This window comes from Microtus oregoni, unplaced genomic scaffold (genome assembly GCF_018167655.1).
Source record: "Microtus oregoni isolate MIOR12 unplaced genomic scaffold, Mior012 000017F_ref0000208, whole genome shotgun sequence".
Taxonomy (NCBI): domain Eukaryota; kingdom Metazoa; phylum Chordata; class Mammalia; order Rodentia; family Cricetidae; genus Microtus; species Microtus oregoni.
In genome coordinates, this window is record NW_024543076.1 from 14998827 (window position 1) to 15026354 (window position 27528).

The 27528-nt window shown below is 41.9% G+C and overlaps 1 long non-coding RNA gene across 1 annotated transcript; it reads left to right on the forward strand.

Moving 5' to 3' along the window:
* Window positions 1–27021, forward strand: LOC121458516. The gene is made up of 3 exons (XR_005975848.1): window positions 1–137; window positions 246–488; window positions 26236–27021. It is a non-coding gene; the product is annotated as an uncharacterized LOC121458516 (long non-coding RNA).
* Window positions 27022–27528: the final 507 nt, after the last annotated feature.

The window sequence follows — 27528 nt, forward strand, 5'->3', positions numbered from 1 at the left end:
GCTTGCAGCTGCAGGAGGCATGTTTGCTGAATGAACAAGTAAATGAAGGAGCGCGTGAATGACAGCACGCGTGGGCTGACTGTTGCCGCCTTCTGAGTACCCAGGTTCTAGAGAATTCTCCAAGTCACCTGCCCCCAGTGAGTACTATGATAAACCTAATTTTCGAATTAAACTCTCTGAGGGTTGGAGGAGATGTGACTTTACAAGGCCAACTTTGACACACCGTGTTTCTCATTCGGCTGCAGAATGACTCAAAGATTGATTTCTTCATTCCTTCTAATATTACCATCAGCATCTAACATCTAACCTTTACAAAATCAAAAATGATGAAAACTAAATAATTCAACACAGAGACAGCTAGGCAGAAGACAGATGGACTATGCAGTATGTTTGGTTGTGGGGCTGTCAGCTGTCTCCGTAATTAAGAACCTATGCTCACGAGCCAGCTCCACAATCTCTGAAGACGGGGCTTTGGAGATAAAGTCAAGGTACTGTTTTTTTTTTTTTATTTCCTATATGCAAGCATCTATCGGCCAGTTTCCCCCCTTTTACTGAGATATTCTATTGATCAAACTTTTGCGATTTGTCCCATAGAGGCAAATGTATCACAGAATACGTGAAGCGCCAATGATGTATCAGATACACTGAAGAAATGTAAGGGAGGGAGGGAAAGAAGTGGGAGGAAAGAGATTAGTGTATTTGAGTTGATGCAGGATGCAGGATGCGAGGCTGGTGATGCAGTGGGTGATAGAGCTCACTGAACTAGCATGAGGACCCGAGTTCAAGTCCCTAGCACCCACGTAAAGAGCAGCCTTGACTGAAGTACTGAGGCAGGCGGAGACACGACAGGAGACTGCTGTGGCTCGCTGGCTTCCAGCCTAGCCCCAAGCTGAGGGAGACACCCTGTTCCAAGGGAACAAAGCAGAGAGTGACACTCAATGTCTCCTGTTCTCTGCTCACTCTCAAACAAATGAGCACGCACACCGTACATATAAACCACATTGTACATGTGTGCTCATGAACACACACATGCAAACATGCTCAGCAGAGGCTGAGCTCTCCCCTCCCTCACACTTTTTACCATGTGTCCTGAGGATGAGTGTGTGCAAGAAAAACGTACAATCATTTTAGGACATCTGATGTGCACTAATTTTGACCTAGCCTTAAGTCACAGCACCGGTAGATGGGTCGAATGAGGGTCTCAGGAGACAAGCACTCTACCACTTGGAAAGACATGTGGGTTATAGGGCTATAGGCCTTTCCTTCAGGGATGAGGGATATTGGGAGCAGGAGGGCCTCTGGTTCAGAGTGTGTGAGATAGAGACTAAGCCAAGCCTAGAACCCAGGGAGACGGTTCTCCTGCGGGCAGGGCCAACACAACGCTCATGAGGGACCATCTAGCAGACTTTGAAGGAAAGATCCAGATGAAGTGTTGTCTTCTGGACTAGGAAAGGAGTGACGCTGTCTCTAGAGAAGGCTAATCGGTTTGTAGATGACCGTTGTGCTCTTGTATGTATTGGGGTACTCAAACATGCATCCTCTGGAGGCCCTTTACTGAACTGTCTCATTTTTGCATATATGATCACTTCAGGTGAAACAGTTTGGTTTTGACTCCAGACCTGTCCTCTCTCCAGCTCAGGTGGCGTCCTCACCTGCTTCTTGCACTCTGCATAATCTCTCAACTGGCTTGAGACTTTTGCAAACCAAATGACAAATAATTCTGTTTTCAGCCATACTCCTCCCCTAAGACTGGAAAGCAGAGTTAAACAACTGTCTAAACAGGCGACTGGTGGATGGAAAAAAAAATAATCTTATACTTCACAATGTTATGATGTGTTTTGAAACTATGACTATAATTCTGGTTTAACTGTGTTTCAGAATGTGTAACTCAACATAAGGATGGCCAAGGCTTCTGTTTTATTTTGGGTGAGATGCGTCTTTGTCTATAATTCATTAAGTGATATGCACATTTCTTTAACTATATGAGAAAATAATCTTATTTTTATTATGAACATGTTATGACATATTTCTACTTTAATTCGTGGACAATACCAAAGGAGACATGGGTTCTTAGTCTTCAACTATGTCACAATGTAGAAAATCTGTCTTACAAAGCTGAAGTTATTTTAATTGGTAGACTAAACAAACCTCATTTCAAAGAAGTTGGGTATTTGCATCCCAAAGATTTATGTGTCTGAGAAATTCATCTGCTAGTCAGCCTGAAGATGTGTGTTGGGTAGGGGAGAGGTTTTCTATGTGATGAGATTGAGTTATGTATTTTCTACAGAGGGAAAATATGTAGTTGCTTAGAAGAGAAAAAATAAACATGAATACATTTCAGGAAGGTACATTTCCCTACCTGGGAGATAAATCACAGTGTTTAGTAAAGTACCACCAAATACATTTCAATATGTTAAAACAAAACCAAACCAAAACCAAGTAACTCTTCATGAAAGCTGAAAGGAGAATATTTTGAACCAAAGATCTATAGGGGAAAGACCTTACTTGCCTTTAATTTGGGCTTCAGGAGGTGAACTGTGTCTCCTGCTCTATCTCACACTTGATAAACAATAGACTTATGGACTACCCTTTCCTGGCAGGATCAGGTGGACTGTGGATTTTCTTTCCTTTTTATCTCAACTCTTTAGACAAATGTGATTCACTTGTCCTTAGAGTGCAGGGGTGGTGATGAGGACACCGAGCCTTTAAGAAGAACATTCCAGAACCCATGCCTGAAGAGCCCAAGTGACTCTCTTATAGGAGGGAGACCTAAATACAGAGACCAGATTTCTTTTTTTTTTTTTTTTTGGTTTTTCGAGACAGGGTTTCTCTGTGGTTTTGGAGCCTGTCCTGGAAGTAGCTCTCGTAGTCAATGCTGGTCTCGAACTCACAAAGATCTGCCTGCCTCTGCCTCCCAAGTGCTGGGATTAAAGGCGTGCGCCACCACTGCCCGGCATCAATTCATTTTTTCCTCGTGAGGTTAAGTAGCTGATTTTAAAATTATATCCTCGCTGCTTTGTTAATAAGAACACTTATCTTTAGTCCTACAATACAAGTGTTGTCACGAATTCTACCTATGAAACAATGACATCGAAGTCGCTTTATTTAAATCTCTAGCTTAAAAAAAAAAAGAAATAGGACATCTGTGCTCTGGAAAGACATCCCTTAAGCCAGATCCCAGCTTGCTGTGCCTCAGAAGGGAGCATCTGCAGTGCGGGCTCAGGGATCTATTCACAGCCTTAATTGCTGCATTTAAGCTAAGGGAGAGGCAGCTTACAGTGTTGAAGAAACAGGTCTCACTTGCTGAGTTTCTCCTAGGTTTCATTCCAGGTCTGGTAAGTCCCTACAGCCTCAAGAACAGTTTTGCTGACCCTGCAGGGAATGTAGAATGTTGAAATATTATAATATTGATTTTTTGAGATCCCATGAATAACCTTGTAGTGGTTTCATTTTCAATAGGGAAGATGCAAATATTCTGCTTTCCTTCAGCGTGTAAATAGCCTTCTCCCTCTCCACAGTGGTGCTTGCTCCCTTGTTCACATTGAATCCTTTCCTGTAATTTGGATTATTTTACGGAGCTCATTATTTTCTTCAACAAGTTGGGAGAGACTGTTCTATTTCTTAGAGCTTCGGCCCTTTGCACGATCATCTTTAATTTTATATCTGGAAAAAAAAAACAAAAAGGAATTAGTCTTCTCAAGTTTTCCTTTAAATGGCAGTGTAACCCTCCTCTGTCCCATTTTATTGCTAAAGGAACTCTCTTGGTTGAGAACTTGGGAGGTGAAGGGATTCTAGCTAACCCCAGATTGGCAAACATGGCTCTGGCAGGCGTTGCCCTTCTCCCAGTCCCTCTGTGTTGCTAAAAACTGTTAGATTACATTCCTGAAGCTAGCCACCAAAGTCTATTCTCTTATTTGGCCTCTTCCTTCTCCTGAGGCTGATTACCAAAGCCCAGCTATCAAAGTATTGAAATATTGAAATCCAGCAATCAAAAGCTCCCTTTGGCTCACCTAATTAATATGTTCCAACAAAAATTAAACACCTCATCCAGATAAGGGGTTTTCATTTTATCTTTATAAACTGCCATTTTTGTATGTGCCATTTTGTCTCCCTTCTAGCCCGAGACAGCCCTTTGTCCCTCTGGGACAAATACCCCTGCTTCCCCTCCCCTCTTCTTGTATCTCCTGTCTTTATCCCTCATCCCTGCTTTCTGTCCCTCTGGGTCAAATACATCTCTGTAATGCTGAGAACTTGTCCTGGGATCCTGGGTTTATCCTTTTCCTTTCAGTAGGTTTTAGCGTCAGCTGCCAACCTGACACAAGCTAAATTTACCTGGGAAAAGAGACTCCAGTTGAGGAACTGCTGCCGTCAGATTGTCTGTGGTAGGTTTGTGAGGCATGCTCTTAATTTCTGATTGATAGTCGCGGGCCTAGCCCACCATGGCAATGCCATCCCTGGCCATGTCGTCTTGAGTTGTAGAAGAAAGGTCTCTGAACATGAATTTGGAAGAAAGCCAGAAAGCAGCTTTTAGACTGTGCTTTAGTTTCTATATGAAGGTTCCTGCCTTCATCTTCCCTTGATGGTGGCATGGTGGTTTTAACAAGAACAGCCCCATAGGCTCACGTATTTATATTTGAATGCTTATTCACCAGAGTGAAGCTGAACTGATTACAAGGATTATAGGGGTTGGTAGGTGGGAGGGTTCAAAAACCCATGCCCAAAGTCTCTTTCTTTCTGCCTAGAAGTCTCAGCTACTTCTCCAGCACCACAGCTGCTGGCCTGCCACTAAAGTTACCACCATAGTGCTGACAGACTGTTGCAAGGAGACTGCTTGTTGGTTCCCTACTGCCCCACTAGCTTAGACCAGAAATAATCACGCAAAAACTGTATTAATTAGATCACTGCTTGGCCCATTAGCTCTAGCTTCTTATTGTCTAACCCTTACATTAATTTAACCCATCTCCATTAATTTGTGTATCACCTCATGGCAGTGGCTTACTGGTAAAGTTTCAGCATGTCTGACTCTGGTGGCTCCATGATGTCTCTCTGACTCTGTCTTCCTCCTCCCATACTGTAGACCAAACCAGTTCTTTATTCATTAACCAATAAAATCAACACATAGACAGAAGGACCTCCCACACCAATAGACTATCTCTGAAACTGTGAGGAGGCCTCCAATTAAATGCTTCTTTTTCTTTAATAAGAGTCTCCTTGGTGGTATCTATTCACAGCAAAGAGAAATGGACTGTCAGCTGTAAACCTAAACAAGCCCTTTCCTCTCCAGCTTGTTCTTTGATCCCCCTGCTTATCATGGCAACAGAAGGAAAGCTAGGACAGTGGTTGTGTTCTTAATCTGTAGCTCATTGTCCCTGAGAGTAAAGGCTTAGGGCAATTGCTCTGGGTCAACCAATCTGCCACTCCTTTCTGACAGTACACTTTCCTTTCTGTAGGATGCTGCTGAGGGAGTGGGATGGCCTGGACCTGGAGATCAAGCTTCTCTTCAGACTCTGATTAAGACAGTTCTCTTCCTGGTGGTTTTAAAATTGTAGCAGAGAAAAGTTTGATGGTAGGGAGTAGAAAAAGGTATAATGGCTGCAAAATATATGAATTATACGTAAAGGTACTTGGTAGTTTAAAAAATCATAACTCATCGGATGTCATTTTTAAATTGAGCAAATCTCTAGATATTTATGTCTCCCTAAGTACATACAATACAGGTAGCTTGTTCATAGCTCCAAAAGAAAAAAAAAAGCAGAGAAGAACTAGACAAAGACTCTAGGAAAACCAAAGTTCTTCCATTGAGCAGTATTCACTGCATGATATAGGGGCTTTTTGAATTATGACAACTGGACTTAGGACTTTTCAGCTTTATTTGGGGCAAAACAATAAGCATTCAGTAGACACTGTACTTGAAGGCCCTGGTCAACCATTCAGTCACAGGATGAATGGTCCATAGTCTGCAGGAACTGTGTAAAAAGCCATGGGTTTTGGTAAGGCGGGCTCATCAGACTGTAAGAAGCACTTTTAATACTGAGCATCATGTTACTGGCCTGTCCCGTGACAATAGAGAGCATTAATTCTCAGGCAAAGTTAACATCCCAACGCACTGGATCCAAGGACTGCTACTTCACAAAAGGATATTCCAAGGATGATTTTGCTTCGAAGTTGAAGCATAGCTTGAAAATCTTTCTTTCTTTCTTTTCTTTAATATTCTCTGGAAGTGCATAAAATTCATCTAATTAATCATCTTACAGCATCTCCCTTATTATAAAATGAACATGATAAATGATATTAATTGCTCACAGTATTATAATCATTCTCAGCTTTGGTCAGATCTAGAAAGCTCGGAAATCCATTTGCAGACTCAGACTTACTCCATTTATTTCTTTCCTTGGGAGAGAATGACCAACAGTGGCTTTTTTAGGATGCAGAGAAATCTGGTCAAATCTGGTTACAGGGTCAAGTAATAAGTTCTGGGTGCCATATAATTGTGTTACAGTTCATTACTCTAAAAAGTCAAAATTGCTACGAGTACAGATTGAGTTCTTCAATACCTACTTAAAGTAAATTAGTTATAGAATTAGTTTTAAAATAGATTATTTGGAGCCTCGGGCTTTAATTAAATGATATACAGGGCCCGGTTCAACAGTGAAATAAAATGTGAGCAGTGCGGGGGGAGCTTGTGGGAAGGAAGTAGGCCTTGGTAACCGACGGAGCCTTTAGCTGGGCCAGACCTGTGCCGTTGTGGCTGCGAGGCCAGATGAAAAGGTGATGCTTAAAATAAAAACAACTGTGAGTATTATGGTATATCCTGCGACTACCTGTAGCTTCAAGTGTATTAGCAAGTCAGTTAAGGTTTTCAAATGAAGGAGAAAACCAAGGTAGGAAGTCCCAGTCCGCTGTGGGCATTTTACAACATGTGTCCTGGAGATACCAGGAAGTTTGAATGTTAAACCCAGGTGTTCTGGTTTCCTATTGCTGCAGCTCTTTCTGACTGTTCTCCGCGGCATTTTTCATCATTTTGAAAGGTTTCTGCCTCCTCATTGTCAAGCTCGAGGCTCTTTTGTTAACTTATAATGCATCTGGAAAGTGGTCCATCTATGGGGAAAATGACGGGAGGCACTCTTAGAGACGTCAAGAGCTTCAAGGCCAGGACTTTGAAATGTTTTGTGTCGGCCCCAGAAGCTGTCAGGGAAAAAGGCATCAAGGAAGCAGAGTCACCTCTGCTGTGAAATGAACCTACATACCTGCATTGTCTGGAGAGTGGGCCTTTCCTTATCCTTAGGTGTTTTTATAATACATATGAGCCTTGATAGGATGTCACAGTGGTGGTACAGATATGTGGGTTAGTTCTTGCTTCCAGGCCATATTTCGTTTTGCTGTTTTATCTCTCATTACAAATTATTAGTGAGTCAACAACTTATCTCAGTGGGTTTGAATCCCGATCCTAAATGTCTAGGTGCACAATGGGCATGTTTATCTAATTAGAAGTATTTAAATATCCCCAAGAAAAATGATTTTTTAAAAAATTTTAACTTAAGCTATCTAGTTATTAGAACACACCCCAGTTTCCCCACAGCGTCCTCTGGGATCCCTGGTTTACACAGAGAAGTGGGGGGAGACTTCTGAGTTGAGCTCAAGTGGTCTGATTTCCTCTTCAAATTTCCTGCAAGACGGCCTGAAATTTTTAGACTTTTTTTTTTTTTAGTTGTTTTGGAGAATTCGTGGTTTTAAACCATTTTTGTAAGTTACCAGATGTCTCTAATTCATCCAGGACCATAAAGGCCAAACAATGTTCTGAAACCACTGATGTCTCCCTCCCACAAAAAAAAAAAAAAAAAAAAAAAACTGCAAGAAATTTTTAAGAACTATTTAAAACCTCCGGGGCTGGGGGTGGGGACCTGGGGGCAGTTAGAAGCTCGTAGGTAGCAGTCACTTCTCAAGCCCTCCTCTCTGAGCACCAGCTGATAGGTGACACATAGACGGCTCAGTGGCAGGCACAACCAGCATCAGTGGCAAACCCCAGATTCGGATGTCTCGTCTTGCAGCAGTAGCTGACCAGTGGAGTGCGCTATTATTGAGTTGTTCCGTTGTCGAAAGCCCAAGTGTGATTAGGTGCACTGTGAGGTCTTTAAAAGGCCCCGTGAGCCAGGTGATGGCTGTGAATGGTGCTGAGTCCCCACCTCTACTGGCCCTGGGACTCCCAGCTCTCCGGCAGCTGACAAAGCAGTTCCCCAGGCTGCCTCCCTCATTCCCGAGTTCTCACAGTCAGCTCCAGGCCCTGGGAGTGCGACTTTCTTTCATTTCCAAGGATCTTGACAAATGCAGTCATGGAACGGAGCAAAGTGAGGGAAATGTACTTCTAGGCTAATCTGTATCCACTCTCTTTTCGTCTTTCTTCTAAATTACAAGCCTGCTGTGGTAGATGTTTTTGGTCGGAGCTGAGGCATTCCATTCTTGCAACCCTGGGTTTCTTTATGTTCTTCCTCGCTAAGTACAGCGACCTAATGATACCATCACCCGACTTCATGTCACGGAGTAGGAGGGGATTAATGAGACAGTGTTTGCAGAGTGCTCCGAGGCTCTCGCAGCAGTCCTATCAACGTGGGTATCTGGAGTTGGCACTCATTTGTCCCTGCGTATCTGATTCACATAGTTTGGTATCTTTGAGGCAATTATTTGTAAGGCACAACCCCGTGCCCTTCCCCTTTAGGAAGGGAGAGCATCTTGCTTGAAGCTGAGTTATTTTTCCACCCTTTAGGCCTTGCTGAGCATTTTAACGATCCCTTCCACTCTGCTTGTCTCTAATCTGTGGCAAGATGCTGTCGGTGCAAACTGTACCGTGAGACCATGAGAAAATTACTCCCCAGCCCACACGGAAGGCCTGATTTCGGTTCTAGGATGTCTGCCGGGACCGCAGTTAAGAATGCGTGTCTGAAGGAGGAGCTCATTCTAATTCTTGGTGCACAGGTGAGTTAATAAGTGTGTGCATTGAGACCAGGAGCTGATGTATCAAAGATGTGGCTCTCTGTCACCTCAGGGTGTTCTTAATAGCAGCACCAGGCTTTTTTCCCCCTCCCTTTCATTTTCATCAAAATGTATCAAGGGCTGTCATCGCTTCTCAAAGGAAGCACTTATTAATATGGATAAGGGAAGACTGTTCTTTCCAAGAATTAACTTGACTCAGAGTCATTACCTCCAACCGCAAGACTGTGGAGAGAGACGGCAGCACTCTTACCTGCTCACCTAGTGTGTGTGCTCACACACACGGACACAGAGAAAACGCAAAACAAATAACCCTGGAACTTCAAATTTTACTTTCCTGAGGCAGAAAAATAATGTCATATATTAGTGCTATATAAAATGCAGTCCCTTATTTTTTTATTTTCCTCTCTGAGGTGGTAGCATTTCATACATAACTACATATGTATGTGCATGTGTGTGTGTGTGTGTGTGTGTGTGTGTGTGTGTGTAGTACAAGCGCGTTTCATTTATGTGATATTTTGAGTACTAACCAGCGGCTGAATAACCACACTCAAGTGCCAGCAGAGCCCGATTTCAGTTTGTTTTAAATAGATGACCCCAGTTCCTAGTGTAACCATTGGATTTTGTTTGCACTCATTTTAAAAGCTAGACGGTCAGCGATCCTGCACATCTGTTTCTCAGGGACCCAAATGAGCTTACAATTTTCTCAGGACTATTTCGTCTTTGCCTCTCCTTTGTTAAAAGTGTTAATCCTCGGAATGTTTAGTCCGTTATTTATTGGGGATTTGCTGAGTATGGGTGCCTTCAGGAGTCACGGAAAGGTGAGAGCTCAGGTTTTATTCTGAGCCCTAATTGTAGCAGACAGTCCTTGAGTGTGTGCTAAGTGGGTAGTTCTTTATAGTCATTATCTCGGCTAATTCTCCTAAGAACACTTTGGGCTAAGTATTAATTATTATTATCCTATTTTGCAGATGAAAGAGTAGGGACAGAGAAAAGCTAAGCCACTTTCTAAGAGTCTTCTCTGCAGCTGTGTAGAGGAGACTTGGCATTTTTTCTTTGAGGATTATAACAGTTCATTAGAATGGCCACAGAGGAGTGCCCCAGATGGAGGAGCTACATCTGCTGGAGCCTTTTGCTCCTAATTCCACAGGCTACAAGTCTGAGACCATGATTGGCAGGCTGGTTTTCTTCTGAGGGCTCTCTCCTTGGCGTGTAGATAGCTGCCTTCTTGAGTCCTCTTCGGGTCGTCTGTCAGCAGCTGTCTGGGTCCACCTTTGCTCTTCATTCATAAACCCCAACTGAGTTGGACTGGGGCTCGTCTGAACTTCTTACAAGGCAAGTCAAGGCTTTATCTTTAATTATGGTCACATTTGAAGGTATTGGGGTTAGGACTTCAGTACATAGTTGACACAAAGTGTTCAGCCCTAGAGTCTGTAAGGGAGGCAAAGCCTTCCTTCTGCTCTTTAGTCTGAGGGATGTAAGAGCATCTCTCTGTCCCAGTGTTGGGACAAACAAAACTTTGAAATTTCAAAGGCCTAGATGATACCTGGAATTTATTTTGTTTTTCTTTTTTTTAAATAATGTTTTCTCTGAGACTGATTTGTATCACTTCTCCCCCTCTCTCCTCTCTTCAGTCCCTCCCAGCTACCCTCCCACAAACTTCTCTCATGCTCCCCCACTCTTAAGTTGGCAGGCGTTTTACAAAATATTATTGTTACATATGTATGCATACACAAATACATAAAAATACAACATGCTGAGTTTGGCTTTACTGTTGGTTCATGTGTAATTTCAAAGCTGATAGCTCTTCATTAGCCAATGAATAAGGGGCTCACACCATGAAAAGATCAACAGATCATGGGGAGATCAGCACCAATGGATACATCTACAGCTCATGCGTCTATGGTTCAGTGAGCGTTGAGAAAGAGTGAGTGGGCAGTAATATTGTAAGAATAAGACTACCTAGAAGTCTGCTGAAAAAGTCTTTCCTAGAAATAACTGCGTAAACAAGACAAGAACAATGGACATATCAATGGACATGCTCACAAGGAAAGAGGGACATTTCACAGAGCTCCATCCCTAGCAAAGAATTACAGGGATGCCTTTCCTTCTTCACTGATTCCATCAGCAGCACCTAAGAACTCTTCATGAGAAACTGGGGAAGGAGGAGGTAGAGTGGCTGGGGCCCTTTGCATAGCAACAGAAGAACATAGAGCGGCCTTGTATTAGAGAAAGGAAAGGAATATTGCCAGAGGCATGACTAAGCAAAGTCAGCAAACCAGAAAACAGTTGGGACTGACTGCATCATTAATGCTGACATTATAGGGACTTTCCCCAGCATCTCCCTTTGACCTTACAGACTGCTCATGGACCAGCCATAATTTTCAAATCCATGTGCAGTGAGGGCTTACTTCAAATGTCGTTGGTAACAGTTAAGTATAATTTTTCTTCTCTCTCTCTCTCTCTCTCTCTCTCTCTCTCTCTCTCAATTCTTTCTTTTGTTCTTTTTTTTAAGGTAGTATTTGGCTCTGGAGAGATGATTAAGAGCACTGCCTAGGCTTCCAGAGGATCTGGAGTCGATTATAAGCTCCCAAATGGGGGCTCCGACCATCATCTGCAGCTCTTAGGCCCTCTTCTTAGCCTCCATGGAAACACACATGGCACGCAGACATTCATGTAGGCAAAATAACTAACACATCAAAATACATAAATTAAAACAATAAAAATAAAGGTAATACTTTAGGTTTTGAGTAAAACAAAAGAACCAGGATCCCAAGGAACCCAGCATTGAATGCATTTATTAGCTCCCATTGCTCACAGGGGTCTTTGGGCTTTTGCTGCGTTGCTAAAGGACTGGCGGATGGAGTCTGTGCCAGGCCCTGGTGTTGCCATCTTTGATGCCATCATTGTCTCTAAAAAGGAGCAGTCTCAGACAGCTCCCTTCATCTTCAGACTGAAGATATAAGACTTGAAATCTCAACCCCAAGACAGGAAGTAAATCGTTGAGCGTCATGATATGGATTAAATAAGGCAAGGCATGCAGAAGATACTCTATACTTCCATTCCACAATGAAGTTTAGATACAAGTACCCAGCTGTGTAGGATGCATGGAGCCTTGTCCTAGCAATTAAATCCCTTCCCATAGACCAGAGAGTATTTTTACTTGTATCCAGGCTATGCAATTGAACATACATTTCTATGTGGATACCCAGACTTAGGTGGTTTTTTTTTTCTTGTCTTTTTTTTTTTTTTTCAGTGTCTTTGAGGATGAGATGAATTCCTGCCTTAGCTTCCTTCTTTTCTTATTCACCTCTAGGCTGGAGAATAGGGGCCGGATCGCAGGAATGTGCCATTTTCCAGCCACTGAGTTTCTCTGCTCATCCATTCCAAGGTAGTGTTAACACTCCTGCAGGATTCACTGTTTCCTGAGTGCTCAGGATCCTTCCCTGACAGTAGATTTCAGGACTGAGATCTGGAAGTGGCAAGTACCTATCTTTATGATGGACCTTCTCTGTCCTCTTCTCCCACCACACAGAGCCTCTTCTGATCCTTGGCAACCACTGGAAATACAGTTGGGACTGGAACAGACTGGGATGCTAGTCACACAGAACAACAGTAACTCTTGAGCCATGCTGGGCGTGAGACTGGGGGACTTTGCTCTGTTCCGGGGTGCCTGGGAAACCCCAGGCCCTAGCTAACTTATTATCTGCTCTGTCTTGCCTTAACTGCTCCAGACACCACACTAACCACCGATAGACCAAATCCCTACCTTTCCAGGGATTCTCTATTTGAGGGCAATCTCAGGCTTTTCCAAATGCCAAGTCCAAGCAAATACCCTGCCAATCTTGCCTTGTCTTCCTCTTTTTTTTTTCAGGCATATGAAAGAATAATAGAAATTGCTGGATGTTGGAAGGAAGTGGCAGTTGCTCCATTCTGTTGAAGTCATACATGGTGACACAGGCAGTTTTCCAGTCCCGTCCAGCTGGTGGCATGTCCCTCTCCTCTCCCTAAGCATTTCGAAACCGAGCAAAACATGAGAAACACAGGCATCTGCTGTTTCCTCAACTTCAAAATAATGATGTCAAACATGATGGGGTTAGACTTGCTCGGTGCCTGAAGACCCACAAATTGCCCCATCTCTGTAAATGGAGTCACCAGAGAGTAGGAGTCGTAGTTTGTAAATTCAACATTCCTATGATGATCAGTAATTTATTTGTGACTTTTCCCCTTGGGCACACTGCGGTAAAGAAACGCTTACTCCGTGGGTGAGATATTAATATTCCCCACTCACCAGTGTCTGCCAAGCAGCGGTATTGTCTGTGCCCTCCTGTTTAGGACTTCCCCATCTAGTTCAAAGGGAGGCCTATCCACCTACTATGGAGCACACAGCGGGAGCCCTCCCCACGCTCCGGGCCTCTTCCCCGAATCAGTTGGAGACATGTATTTCCTCTGATGGAAAAGGCTTTGAAATAAGTGTTGAAGGAACCCAAAGACCAAGATTTTCTTTTCATGCTTTTCAGAAACTTTTTTTTGGTATTTATTTCAAAGACTTAAGTGTTCTTTGGGGGGCCCCTAATCATCCTAAGCCCTGGGAATTTATTTCTCTGCAGCTACCCTGCCTCCCCAAGCAGCCCTGCGTGGAGCAAAATAATTGTCTGTTTCTGCAAGCAGCCTCCTGTGCAGATGGAGCCTGATTAGCATGTGCGCTTGCAGCAGGCCAGTGCTCCAGCCACATTTGGAAATCCAGCCACTGAGAGAGATGTGGGCTTGACATCCATTAACATTCCTGGGCTCCCTGGGAAATACACATAATAGGGTAAAATTGCCATTAAGGAGAGCAACACTTGAGGGAAATATCCACTCAATAAAGACGGAGCTTCTTCTCATCAACAGCTGAGGAAAAATCCAGTTGCCATAAAGGGTAAAAGAGACATCCTCTTAATACGAGTGGAGATGGCCAGAGTTCAGCAGGTTTGCTGTTCTAATGAGTCCCACCTTCCCGCACTGGATGGCAACCGGCTTATTGGTATGCAGATGCTTCTCAGGCACATTTTGGTCTCAGCAGATTCCAGAACCAGCTTAATGATTTCTTTCCCCAGGGTTGTCTGTATTAACCTTAAGAGAAGGCAAACACTGAAGGAGCTGGTCTTAATATTGACATAGGGCCTTTAAGTCAAACTTCTGGGTTAGAGGAATAGGATCTTGGTATTTTCTTTGCTTGGTGCTGAGGGCTCTTAGAGGGATACACAGTAATCTGAGTCATAGACGATTCCTTCTTTCCCCTCTGCATGTATAGGGTGAGTTGTTTTGACTGTTTTTCTATTGTTTTTCGTACTGACTATCATAGGATTGAGTGCTGTAGGTGCTACATTGATGAGAGTTCTTATTAATGTTTGGGAAATCAGGCAGAAGAGTAACACTGAAGGTTATTTAAACAACTGAACATCCTTCACATTTTTTTTTTAAATCTCCTTTGAAGAGACTTGAACCCAATAAATTCCTTATATTTGCTGGGACTCAGGTATGGATCTATGACACAAAATGTCACCTTTTGGGGGTGATTTCTGCTGGGGTTCAGCCATGGCAGGTTCATATGTTCCAGGGTATGGGGGTGAGGATTACAAATGTTAGATAGGAGGAACAGAGATAAGGAAGAAACACCAAGATGTAGGACAGTACCGAGAGGGCAACTCTGTGAATTCTGAGTTCTGAGTTCGCCTGTGTTTAATTTTCCATTTACTTTTATACCCCAATACAAAAGGGGGGAAGAAGGCAATAGACAGCTTTAACACGACACAAAGGACAGCCAGAACAGTTACTCACTCCAATACCTGTGACATCAAGCCATTGATTCCTGAGCAAAGCATTTGATGTTTGGGGAAGTGAACACACCCTAGACCAAGTATCATGCAAGCTGCCATTCCCTAGGTCAAACCTCCCATTTTAAGCAAAAGAGCAAAGGAATATGCTTGAATTGTTTGACTATTGGTCAAGGTAGGGAGGATCCACCTCTATGGGCCATTTTAATGTTCAAAATAGCAAGTAACCACAACCTAAGTCAGGACATCTTGTTTTGTAAGCACACCTGTTGTCAACAACTTTGAAAGAACAAAAATGAGCTCAAACTCTTTGACCTTCAGACAAGGTGGAGCACACTTGCATTTTTAGGTCCCCACAAAAAATGTCAAACCTGTCCTTTATTTTGTCTTCACTTGCTCAGTGAAACACTTGGTTTAGGAATCTTGCAACTAGTGTCCTTGATAAGTCACAGGGATGGGTGAGGTTCCTTGCTGAGTCTGTTCCTTGCATAAAATTATTGCTGTATTGAATAAGCTATCCCAAGCAACAGGCTTCTTGACTGTGCAGCCTTAGTGTCCTTTCTGCGATGTCATATAAATTGTACACACACTGTTTTGACTCTTCTGTCTCCAAATGGCCTTGATTTGACATCAGACATCTCTACTGTATTTCCAGTTAGTCAGAAACGGGGTCCTGTGTCTCTCAGCAACAACAGTGCCTTGTATGTGTGAAGAGTTTATAATTCACAATATACATTAAAATATGTTTTCAAACTTGATATTCACAATGAGCCTCTTTAATATAAGGTGTCTTTTTTAGGTTTTAGATGAGGAAACTGAGGCTTATGGATTTTGTTATTGGAAATGGTGGTAATTTATTCATCATCAACAAAATTTGAACTTGAAGCTATAATACCCTTATTTTTATGAGCTGCTTCTTTTCGTTGGTTATTTTTATTAAGAATATTCACTTCATGAGACCACTGATAAAAACTACCAAACCACTTGGCTAACACAGACAAGAATTATGGGTTAACTTAAGATATAAGAGTTAGCTAGAAATATGCCTAAGCTATTGGCCAAATAGTATTGTAATTAATATAGTTTATATTTTATTATTTCAGGTCTTGGTGACTGGTAATGAACAAGCAGTCTTCTTAAACAAATGGAGAATTATATTCACATAAAACCTGAGAGAGCTTGGGAAGTAATTCGAGACACAAAAGAACAGAATCAAGCAGGCTTCTTGGTAGCAGCATTTTCTGGGAGGGCTCTCTTTTGTAGAGGCAAGTGCATCTCATTTAAGAGAGGCTTCCTAACTTAGCTCAACTTCAAAAACCTTGCAGCTCTTTTAGAAGACCCTGTCACTAAACAGTTAAGTAGTGCTTATGAATAGCCAACAGCATGCTTCTTGGTGGTAGCAGGGACCTTGAAACTCTATAAAGTTGTGGCAACCAACATGGCTCCTGCCAATACCTCCACCATGAAACTTGACTCTCAGAAGGCTAAGAAATGGGGTGCATCCTGCCATCAAAGCCACAACTTTAATCCTAGCCATATTGCTTAGTAAATTAAAGACTCATGTGGTCAGAAAAATAAAGATATACACTAAATATAGATTCAGATGAAAAAAACCTCTAAACAGCTTACAGTGTATTTAAAAATATATGTAGACTTGGGAGAGAAAAGAAAAAGAATAAAGTTATTAAATAAAAGCAAGAAAGAGAGAAGTAGGATGTGGTGGCACACACTTTTAATCTCAGAACTTGGGAGACAGAGGCAGGCTAATCTCTGTGAGTTCAAGGACAGCCTAGCCTACAGAGTGAGTTCCAGGGCAGCCAAAGATAAACAGAGAAACCCTGTCTAAAAAAACCAAAAATTGAAAATGAAAACAAGAAATAGAATTTAAAATACAGCCATATAAACATGGAAAATACACAGAAAATCTGGATACTATATGTTATTGTGTTGTCTTTGAATAGTTTAACAACTGAAGAAGGAGCAATAGCTGCTAAAAGATATTTGATTATAAATGCTGCTGGGTTAATCCAACATATATATTTTTAAAATGCCTTGACTTCAAAATTACATCAAAAGATATGTTACTTCGGAGAAGAGGTTTTGCTTTTGTGTCCACAGGAAAGAAGAGGCTATGGATTCATTCTAGATTAAGAAAAATCAGGTTTGATCAAGGCAGACCCCCAAAAAATCTCCAATAGGAGCAGATGGCCCAGATAATCGAACATTTCAGAGGACCTCTGTTGGAGTTTCCTGTGAGTTCTACATCAAGAACAGCTTCAAGATTGCTGGCTAAGATTACCAAACCTCACAGAATATTCCAGTCAGGACTTGATCATAATTCTAAATTTTCATTAGGTCTCGATAAAATTATCAGTGCTCTCAATCAGCAGGAACTATCCTAGAAAACTATGCCCACATTTCCAACAAATGGATTATGAATGTTTGTCTTTGTTTACAGTGTTGGTTACAAGTTGTTATGGATAATGGTCAGGAGAAAAGGCTAAACAAAGGAGATTAGATTCAGAGTCCTTGTGTGAAAAGAAAAGAAATGAGAGTACTGTGGGACAATGGTCTTGTACCCTGTAAAGAATTGTTACTTGTATTGGTTTAATAAAACACTGATTGGCCATTAGCCAGATAAGAAGTACAGGCAGGAAACCAGAATAGGAGAATTCTGGAAAGAGGAAAGTCTTAGTCTGCAGTTATCACCTAAACCAGAGGACGCAAGATGAGAATGATGAGAATACCTCACTGACAAAAGGTACCAAGCTGCGTGGCTAACAGAGACAAGAATTATGGGTTAAATTAAGATGTAAGAGTTAGATAGAAATATGCCTAAGCTATTGGCCAAATAGTGTTGTAATTAATATAGTTTCTGTGTTATTATTTGGGTCTGCGTGGCCAGGAAATGAATGAGCAGTTTCTGTTTACAGGAACTTAAACCGTATAAAGAATATCTGACTGCTGAGCCTCTCCTTGCAGCTTTTCTGTACCTGGTACTGACTCTCATCCAGTCACATCCTCTCAGACATCCTTTACTGTCAAACCTACTGGCCTTCATCTAATCACAGCCTCTCAAACAGCCTTTACTCTCAGACATGCTGGTCCTCATCTAATCACATCTTCTCAGACATCATTTATTCTCAGACATACTGGTCATCATCCAATCATATTTTCTCAGGCATTGTTTATTCTCATACATTCTTAAGATTTAACTTACTAGATTTTGAGAAGTTAATTTAACATGCAAGAAGCTAAAAACCAAGTTACCATGTTCCCCAACCACTTCCTCTGCTTCTAACTTCAGTTTTAGATTGATTCTGGATTAAGGAACCCAAAGCTAGATGAGAAGGTCTAATGCAGAATGAACTCTTCAGATTTATTGAAGATTTTTGAAGTTTTGTTATGTCTGTGAGCTAGGACCTGGACAGAAAAGAGTTCCAAATAAAAAAAAAAGAAAGATTGTACATGACCTTTTGGATGTTGCATGGATATCCAGAAATTCCTTCTTCATCACCAACCTTTATTCCAGCAATTCTTGTTAAAGGGCCATGACCATGCATATAATTTATTTATTTCTTCATTGTGTTTTTGCCTCTGTAGCGATATTGTATCCTGGCGATGTAAAACACATGATGTTTAAGTTGAAACATCAGAAAGGACCAGATTGTATATAGCTGAGTAGAGAGATACAAACTACCAGATGTGGCCTGCACAGACAAGTCAGGGCAGGAAGAGGCAGACTCAGGCTGAAAGGTGATCTGGAGGAGAGGAGGCTGACTGAGAATAGGAGAGGAGTGGATTGTGGGCAAGAGAGTGATAGGGACTGTCTTAGTCCCTGTTCTATTGCTGTGAAGAAACACCATGACCAACACAATTCTTAAACGAATTTATTTAACTGGGGCTTGTGTTTATTTATTTTTAATTTAATTGCATTTTAGAGGGTTAGTCCATGAGATCATGGTAGGAAAGCAGACAGGTGCAGCACTGGAACAGAAATTGAGTTCTTTACATTCTGTTCTGCAGTGAGTAGGGAGTGAGGGAGAGAGAGAGAGAGAGAGAGAGAGAGAGAGAGAGAGAGAGAGACTTGTACTTTTGAAACCTCAAATCCAACCCCTAGTGACATCTTCAACAAGAACACACCTACTCCAGAAAGGCTATACCTCTGTATCCTTCCCAAAGAGATCCACAAACTGGAGATCAAGTATTCAAACATATGAACATATTAGGTACATTCTCATCCAAACCACCACAGTTAGCAACCGGCTAAAATCAGACTATAAGCATTGGAACCAGTGTTTGATCTAAGTTCAGTGTGGACACAAAGCTCTCACTCAATTCTGCTTTCTTCTGCAGTCTCCCTTTAGTGAAAGGCAACTGGGTGCTAATAATTAATAAAAATAAATAAATGTATACTATTTTTTTAAAAAAAATTCTTGTAAACTGATATGGTGTTGTTGAAGACATGGGCTGCTTTTGCTTTCCCATAAGGTACCAACCCATGTTTCCTCATCTGCTTGCATAAACTTCAGCAATAAAACTATACTTGCAAACAAGAAATAGGAGCTGAATTGCAAAGCCCAGAGAAGGCTGGGGGAGCAGGGCAGCAGGGACAATTCTACCCCTTCCACTCCATGACAAAAGTTATCTTTATAGTACAAGAAGTACTTATGTCTTTGGAGACTAAGTAGGTTTAGGATGCTTTGTTCTTATTTTATTCTCTTTAAAAAACTAAATGAAAATAGTCCATTAAAAGGAAATTCTTCATCTCAAACTGTTGACTGCTATGCCTCTTAATTTTAGCTTGTTAAATTTGGGATCTTGAAACAAAATCCCACACATAAATGTTCTCTGGGCCCATGGCATTTCCATTTGCTTGTGAATTGGATTAGTTTTCATTTATCTTAAGCTCTTGCCTCTCGTTCCTTTTTGTTTTGAGATACTTAGCAAATGTTGACAGTTATGGTTGGCTTATTAAGCTCCCTCAGTTATGTAAATGATTCCTGTTAGTTGTATTTCTATTAATTGAAGAAAGCTTTAAGTTTTCTGGGGTATTGAGGACTTACTAGTGAAATATTGCTTATATTTCATTTAACTTTTTTTTTTTTTTTTGCTTCTTCAGGCATCAAGTTGACCTTTTTTTCTAGCCCCCTTTAGCTCTACACTTCCTTTTTGAATCTACTGTTTGCTTGACATGAAAAATGAACTTGTACAATTATAGACCTAGTGGCCTTTTCTCAGCTCATTCTTCTTGGTCGCTCTGCTGTGGTTGACACTGCTCTCACTCGCCTCAAAGCCTCCTGCTCCTTTGGCCCCCACAACATGATTTTTTCTGGCTTATTCTTCCCTGTGACTGTTCTTTCTTGTCTCCATCCTCTCTGCTGTCTTCTCTATAGAGCAGCGCTTTGTGGCTGATTTCTGCATTTTGACACTTGCGGGTCACTTCCAATAACTGTGTGACACACAACTTGCTAGATTGAAGCTCTTCAAACCTTAAGGGGACTAGAGAGTGAATGCTCAGAGGATACACTTGGAATCCAATGGGGCTTGCCAAGTTTTTACCATTGGGAATTTTCTCTGTGGGTTTTGTGGAGCTGAGTTCCTTACAGTTACTTTACAGACAGCAGTAAATTCAGGTTAGGAGAATAAAGGTGCAGGTCAAGAATGAGGTCGGCTGGGTCCAATGAATGAAGTATCAGAGACAGCAAGGGACAGAAAGTCGAGAGAATTTACAGAGATGTCAAGTAGAAGGCATTTGACAGATGCGAGAAGGAGCAAGAGAGGGTTCAGATCTCTGGAGCTGTAACAGGGTTCGAGGAACATCTGTGACAGCTGTCATGCATCGGAAACAGAAGTCCGGGACCCAACTATTCAGTTAGGCTTGGCTGGAGTCTGGGACAGGTATTAAGATACGACAGAGAAGCACGGGTCCACTGCTCCTGAAGACTCAGTTGGTCCACTGAGACAGCAAAGAGGATGGAGACAAGAAAGAACAGTCACAGGGAAGAATAAGCCAGAAAAAATCATGTTGTGGGGGCCAAAGGAGCAGGAGGCTTTGAGGCGAGTGGGAGCAGTGTCAACCACAGCTAGGGAGGAGAGAGGTGACCTTGACAGTGGAGTGAAGAGCGTGGATACCAAGGAGGTTCATTCTGAGATAAAGAAACTTGAGTGCCAAGCTACAACCAGGCCAAGAAGCTTTGCTCTTAGTGCCTGACCTCATTTCTGACTCTAAGGTGGTGGTTTTGTCCTGTATTTTCACCTAGATTTTGGCTGGATAGAAGTTGACCTAGAGATCCTGATACCTACAGATCATTTACTCACATCTGCCTTTGGACTGGCTTCCCAAATCCATGCTGTATTTTCTGGTTTGTCTTCAGTCGATCCAGATTCCATGAACTCACTCCTCCCATTAAGAATGAATTCAGGGATGCTTGTTGTTCCTATTTATGTCAAAGCATTGCTTCAGAAGGCTGCTGACCCAGCCACAATAAGCACAGAACAGTCTTCTTACCGCTGGATGTGTGCCCTCACTCCCTCATGTGTCCCTCCCTCCCTCATCAACCCACTGGAATAGAATCATTTCCCTTAGAAAAGTAACTGTATCTTAATTGCCAGAACCTGAGGATGCGTCTGCCTCTGGGAAAGCAAAAATCAAGGCCTTCAATCAATTGACCTTAGAGTGGGAAAATAACCCAATTATCCAAGTGGACCTTACATCATTATGAAGACTTTCGTTGGAAAAGTGAGGCTGAAAAGATTCAGAGAGGATTTGATGACAGAAAGGATGTCCAGTCAGGAATGGCGGTGCATGCCTGCAATCCCAGCACTTGGGAGGCTGATGCAGGAGGATTACTACCAGTTTAAGACTCCTTGTATTATAAAGTTCTAGGTCAGCCAGGACTACATGAGACTTTGTCTCAAAATAATAATCAGGGGTCACATGTTCTAAACGAAACAGGACTTGAAGAAGGCAGGTAGGGGTGACTAGCCAGGCAGTCTTTAAGAGGTGGAAAAGTTAAGAAATAAATCCGACACAGACAAATCTGACTAAGAGCCTATAAAAAGAGTGGAGTCCTGCCAACATGTTGATTGAAACCTGAACCCCACTCCTGTCTACAATAAAGAGCCTGGGAGAAACCTCTGAGTCTGTGGTGGTCTTTAACAGCACCCATAGGAAGTCAGTATACTTCCTAGCCTAAAACAGCGAGTGTTTCTTAGGAGCCATGTGTCCCATAGTAAAAAAAAAAAAAAAAAAAAAAAAAAAAAAAAAAAAGAGAGAGAGAGAGAGAGAGAGAGAGAGAGTGGGAGGCGAGGCAAGGAGGGAAAGATTTCTGTGGACCTACTTCCTCTTCAGTTTGTCTTACTCATTCGCTCATGTAACACATATTTAGTGCTTATATGTCGGCACAGGTCAGTCCTCATACCCCAAAGCTTACAAGCGACCCAGAGACACAGAGCAAATATGAGAAGTCTAAAAATGTTATTGGGTAGAACTGGGTGGATATCTTAGTAGTAGAGCCTTTCCTGACATGCTTCAGGTCAGGGCTTTATCTGCAGCGTCACCCTAGAGGGCATGAAATGCTGGCCGTGGTTACAAATGTGGGAAAAGGCAAGGAGGTTCTAGGACAAAGAGGGAAGGAGACAACTGGTCTTAGATAGGGTTAGAAGACCTTACTGAAGAAGTGCAATTTTAAATGAGAAAGAAAATTTCTGGAAATACTTGATTTCAGTTTCTGAGACAGATATGTGCTCGTGAACTCCATGACTTTGGGTTAGCCAGCCCTCTTGATCTCCCATATCCAGATGGCAGAATCTCAATTTTTTCTTTTTCTATTTCTTATTTTGAGGTAAAGCACCCTGGAGCTCTGTTCAGAGTGTTGTAACTTAAGCACGTTATGTCCAACTCCAAATGTTCCCTCTGTAACTTCCTGTTTAACACTCTTGCAGTCATTGTCTGTGACGATGAGGAGACACTTTTCAGTCCTGTTCTTCATGTAGATACTGGGAAAATGCACAACAAAGAAATTAGCCTTTAAAATCTAATCCAGGTTTTTGTTTTGACCCTTGTCTGATGAGGTATAAACATGTGATATTCTGTATGCCATCATGACTAATAATAACATTAATCTACTCTGGAATCCATAAAGTTAGTTTCCGGGCCAAACACTTTATGTTATGATGAAGTATATTGTATAATGGAAGAACTTGAGTAGGGATGCCTTTTATTAAAATTGGTTTTTATAGTTAAAGGACCTTTTAGTGAGAGAAAAGGGTTGACTTCAGAATTATCTATGCTGTGCTGACTTTACGGCCCCCCGAGGTCCTCTTCAAATGCAAATGTGGGTGTTCATTAAGCAGAAATGGTCTCCAAACTGTTATGCCTTGCCATGCTAATGCAGGTGGAAGTTTGAAAGCTTACTGCCTTTATTTTTTTTTTCTCCATTACTTTTTGGGAGAAGAGGTACTGGCTGGGGATTATGTATAGCCAAGCTAACTGCTGGAGACGCTCTGTGATGATACATTTATATTCCGAAGCAGGGACTTGCTTTACTGATATAGAACATTCCATGCCTAGTCATATTTGCACACACTAGAGCAAAGGCATGTTTTTTTTTTGTTTTTTTTTTGTTTGTTTGTTTTTTTTTACCACGAGTAGCTCTTTCAATAGCTGTATCCTAATAGGTAAGCTGTATCCTAATAGGTAAGACAACCAGCCAACCAAACACATGTAAGATCAACTATCTCTTTTCAATGCAAAGAGCAAATACTTATAGACTTTCAGAGATTTCAACCTGAATTCCCTTTGCTTTTCTTTTTTTTTTTCTGGTTTCATAGTCCATGGTTTATTAATTTTGTCATTGTTTCTACTGTATAATTATGCATAGGAAATGATGTGGGAAGTAAATGATGAATGCATGTTTAGCAAATTCCAATTTTCAGACTGTGGAAAGTCATGTTTACTAGATAAGCATTAAGTTCTTAGTACATATATTTGTAAACTAACAATGATTTTATTTCTTTAACTCAGATGCACTCAAGGCCATACACACTATTAGGCAAACTGTTTGGTCATTGCCTTAACACTTACTTTGGAAAAAATTGTCCATGTGTGCATGTGTGTTGTACGTGTGTACACAGAAGCAAATGTGTAGGAAGTCATGGCATTTAAAGTCTCCAAGTGCCTTTTTCTCTCCTTCTCTACCTTCTTCCCTCAAGACAGGCATAGTCTTTCACCATATTTGGAACTCACTTTTGGTTAGGTAAGCTGGCCAGAAATCGCCAACAATCCTCTTGTCTCTGCCTTCAGTGAAATGATGGGGATATAAGTGTTCATGGCTTCTCCTGGCTGGTTTTGTGTGGCAATGGAGATTTAGACTCAGAATCTCATGATTGAGCAACACTTGCTCTTACTGTGCCATTTCCCCCATACTTTCTCTCACCATGTGTTGTGTGAATTCTAATTGGTCTTAATAATAAAAGCCCAGAGTGAGCTATTGGGGTAAAAGCTGAAAGTTCAGAGAAGCAGAGCGGCCAACCCCTAGAGTTCCAAATGCTCAAACTGAATATGCAAGATCTTGTCTCTATGACTCCTCAGACTGAATGCACCAAGCTCCTGTTTTCTCCCGCCTTATAGTCCTCTCTCTGCCCAGTCATAGACCTTCTTATCTCTACTTCCCTAGTGCTGGGATTAAAGACATGTGACTCCCAAATACTAGTATTATAGGAGTGAGCCACTACCACCTGGCTCTATTTCTCTTTTAGACCAGATTAATCTCATATAGCCCAGCTTGGCTTTGAACTCACAAAGATCCATCTACCTCTGCCTCCTGAGTGCTAGGATTAAAGGTATGTGTCACCACTGCCTGGCCTCTATGGGATGAGTAGTAGCTTAGCTGTGCACTCTGATCTTCAAGCAAGCTTTATTTGTTAGATCACAAACAAAATATGTCCACAACTATGTGTTATTATGTATAGAATCAAATATAGTCTCCAATGTTTGCTATTTTACTCAACCTAAGTGAGCTGAACGGAAAGGATTAGGGCCATGCGTGAATAGATTAGTCCTCAGATGTGCAGTTTAGCAGACATCAAATACCCACCTATTTGGAGCTATGGATGATAAATGATCTGAAGATGCATGAGTCCTTGATGTCCCAGAATGCAACACTCTCTATCGCTACTCCTATCTGTCATGGTTGTGTCATGGTTGGGCATTCCAGGCTCTTTTGACTTGGCAGGGTAGAATGCTGTCATAAGCACTGATTTGGGTGTATTCTAGAAGGAAGTCTGGCTGTTGCTTTAGTGCTAGTTCAAAATATTTTTGCCTACTGTCTAAATGCATTCATGCTAAGAAATATCATTTCTTGTTTAGAAGACAGGAGGTAGGTTGAAGGATGGAGAGGGAGGGTAACAAAAGAGACATCTTGATGTGGGGAGTATTTTTGGGTTAGGAAGAAATCTGGTGCCAGGGAAACCTCCAGGAACCCACAGGGATGAGCCCGAGTAAGACACCTAGCAATGGTGGAGAGGGTATCTGAACTGGCCGTCTACTGTAAGCAGATTTGTGACTTCCCTAATTGTCATTGGAGATACTCTACCCAGTAACCTACGGAAGGAGAGGCAGAGATCCTCAGACAAGCACTGTTTGAACCCCAAGAGTCTTACAGAAGAAATGGATGATGGGTTGTACAAGCCAGGGGTGTCATGATGGGAGAAGCCGCAGAGACAGCAGACCTGAGCTCACCAGAGCTCACAGACACCTAACCAACTGTAAGGGAGCCTGTATGGGACTGACCTAGACCCTCTGCATGTATATGACAGCTGTGTAGCCTGGTCCCTTAGTAAGGCTTATAACTGGGACCAGGACCTCTCCCTGGTACTTAGCTGGCTTTTGGTAACCTGCTCCCCAGGCTGGATTACCTGGCCCCACCTTGATATAAGGGGAGGACTTTGGTCCTGCCTCAGCTTGACAAGCCATGCTTTGTGGGAGGCCTGCCCCTTTCTGATTGGAGAATGGAGATGGAAGAGGAGCAGATGGGGAAGAGGGTAGATGGGAAGGGGAGGGAACAGGAAGAGAGGAGGGAGAGGAAACTGGTTGGTGAGTAAAATAAATGAAGAATGTTATTTAAATAAAAAATAAAACAAGCTATTATTAAAAGTCATGTTTACTTCTAAATGTAGGTCTAAGGTGGATATAACCAGCTGTGTGAACAATTTCTGAGCTGTGGAAATTGTAGGACTTGTAAGAACTGTCAGGGAATGATATATCGGGTAGTCTATTCAGAAAATGTTACTAATTTGGCTTCTGATAAAGGCACTTATTGGGCACCCTTCTCCCCGGCCTCCTTTGTTGTTTGTATCTTTATGGTACATTCGTTAGTAAGTCACTGTCAATGCATATGTAATACAAGGTTTTTTTTTTTTTTTTCAGGAGGAATTGAGGATAAAGGAAAACAGAAAACAGAGACTCTGGAAAAAACTAAGATGAAATCAGAAATGAGTGAAATAAACAAAACAGAAGAGGAGACTCCTGTTTCTTGGCCATGATACTGAAGTTAGCATTGTGGATTATCCTAATGCTAGGCCAAGAAGGAAAATAGTCTTCACTGTGTCTCTCTGGCTGCATACAAGAGTTGTGAGGCCTTCATTAACCACCCTCTGGAGGAGCAGTTGACTCCATCAGCCAAACAGCTACTGAAGGTTCACCTATTTCTGGACAGGGTCTGGCTGCTGTCTCTTGTGGTTCTGGCTCTCCAGGTCGCACCCACCCACTCCCTTGGCTACCAGCATGTTCTTCCACACCCTTCACAGAGTTTGCCTCACATCATTTTTGTTCTCACATTGTGGTTTCTATCAAGAATATTCTCTGTCCCCATCTTCCAAGGTTCAGGCTAATGCTACTTCCTCTAGAATGTAAGCCTTCCTTGCTGTGCCTGTTACCTGCTTCTCCCTTTACCTGGGCCTTTGCTTATCTTTAGGATCCCTAGCTCATTATACTTATCGCCTTTGCCTAACTGTAAAATTCTTTGGGGGAGGGGAGAGGTGTGCCTCATACCGTAATTAAACATCTCGAGTTGGTGCTCGATACTTGCTTCTTTGATTGATTGAATGAATGGCCTGTATTTAGTAAGACTTGAGATTCTGTGTAAATTGCACAGGCTTGGCTTTCTTCCCAACTCCGAGTGAGCTATTCTTTCCGAGCTGCTTTTGATTTTAAAAACAGAATTAGGGGGCTATGAAAACAGCCTGCAATGAGTTATTCCAGCAGTCTCACTGTTTCTTAAGAGTGGGAGCGTTTCTTTTATGATGCTTTTCATTTACGGTATGGCCTTACAGCCAGCTCTTTTTCGAAACACAATCCCATTATTACAGCTGCCTTTTGCCTCAAACAACTTCCCATAACATTAGGGGTATAATATTGCAAGAATAGCTTCTGACAGAGAGGTTTCTACTTTGCAGTCGGGGGGGATACAGGATGTCAAATTGCTCATCGTTTCTGGATCTGAAGGGAAGTAGTTTGAAGATTTTTATTTTACCTATGTGCTTCCAGTCAACCATGGCATGGAAAACATATTTCCCTATCTAGGACAAGGAAATGGTTCAGATAATTCTCACACTTTACCGAAAACCAAACATGAAATAGAATTGATTTTGCTTTCTTTTTTTTTTTTTGATGATCCAAAAGAAAGAGAATATGTAGGAAGAAATAAAAGACTTACATTCA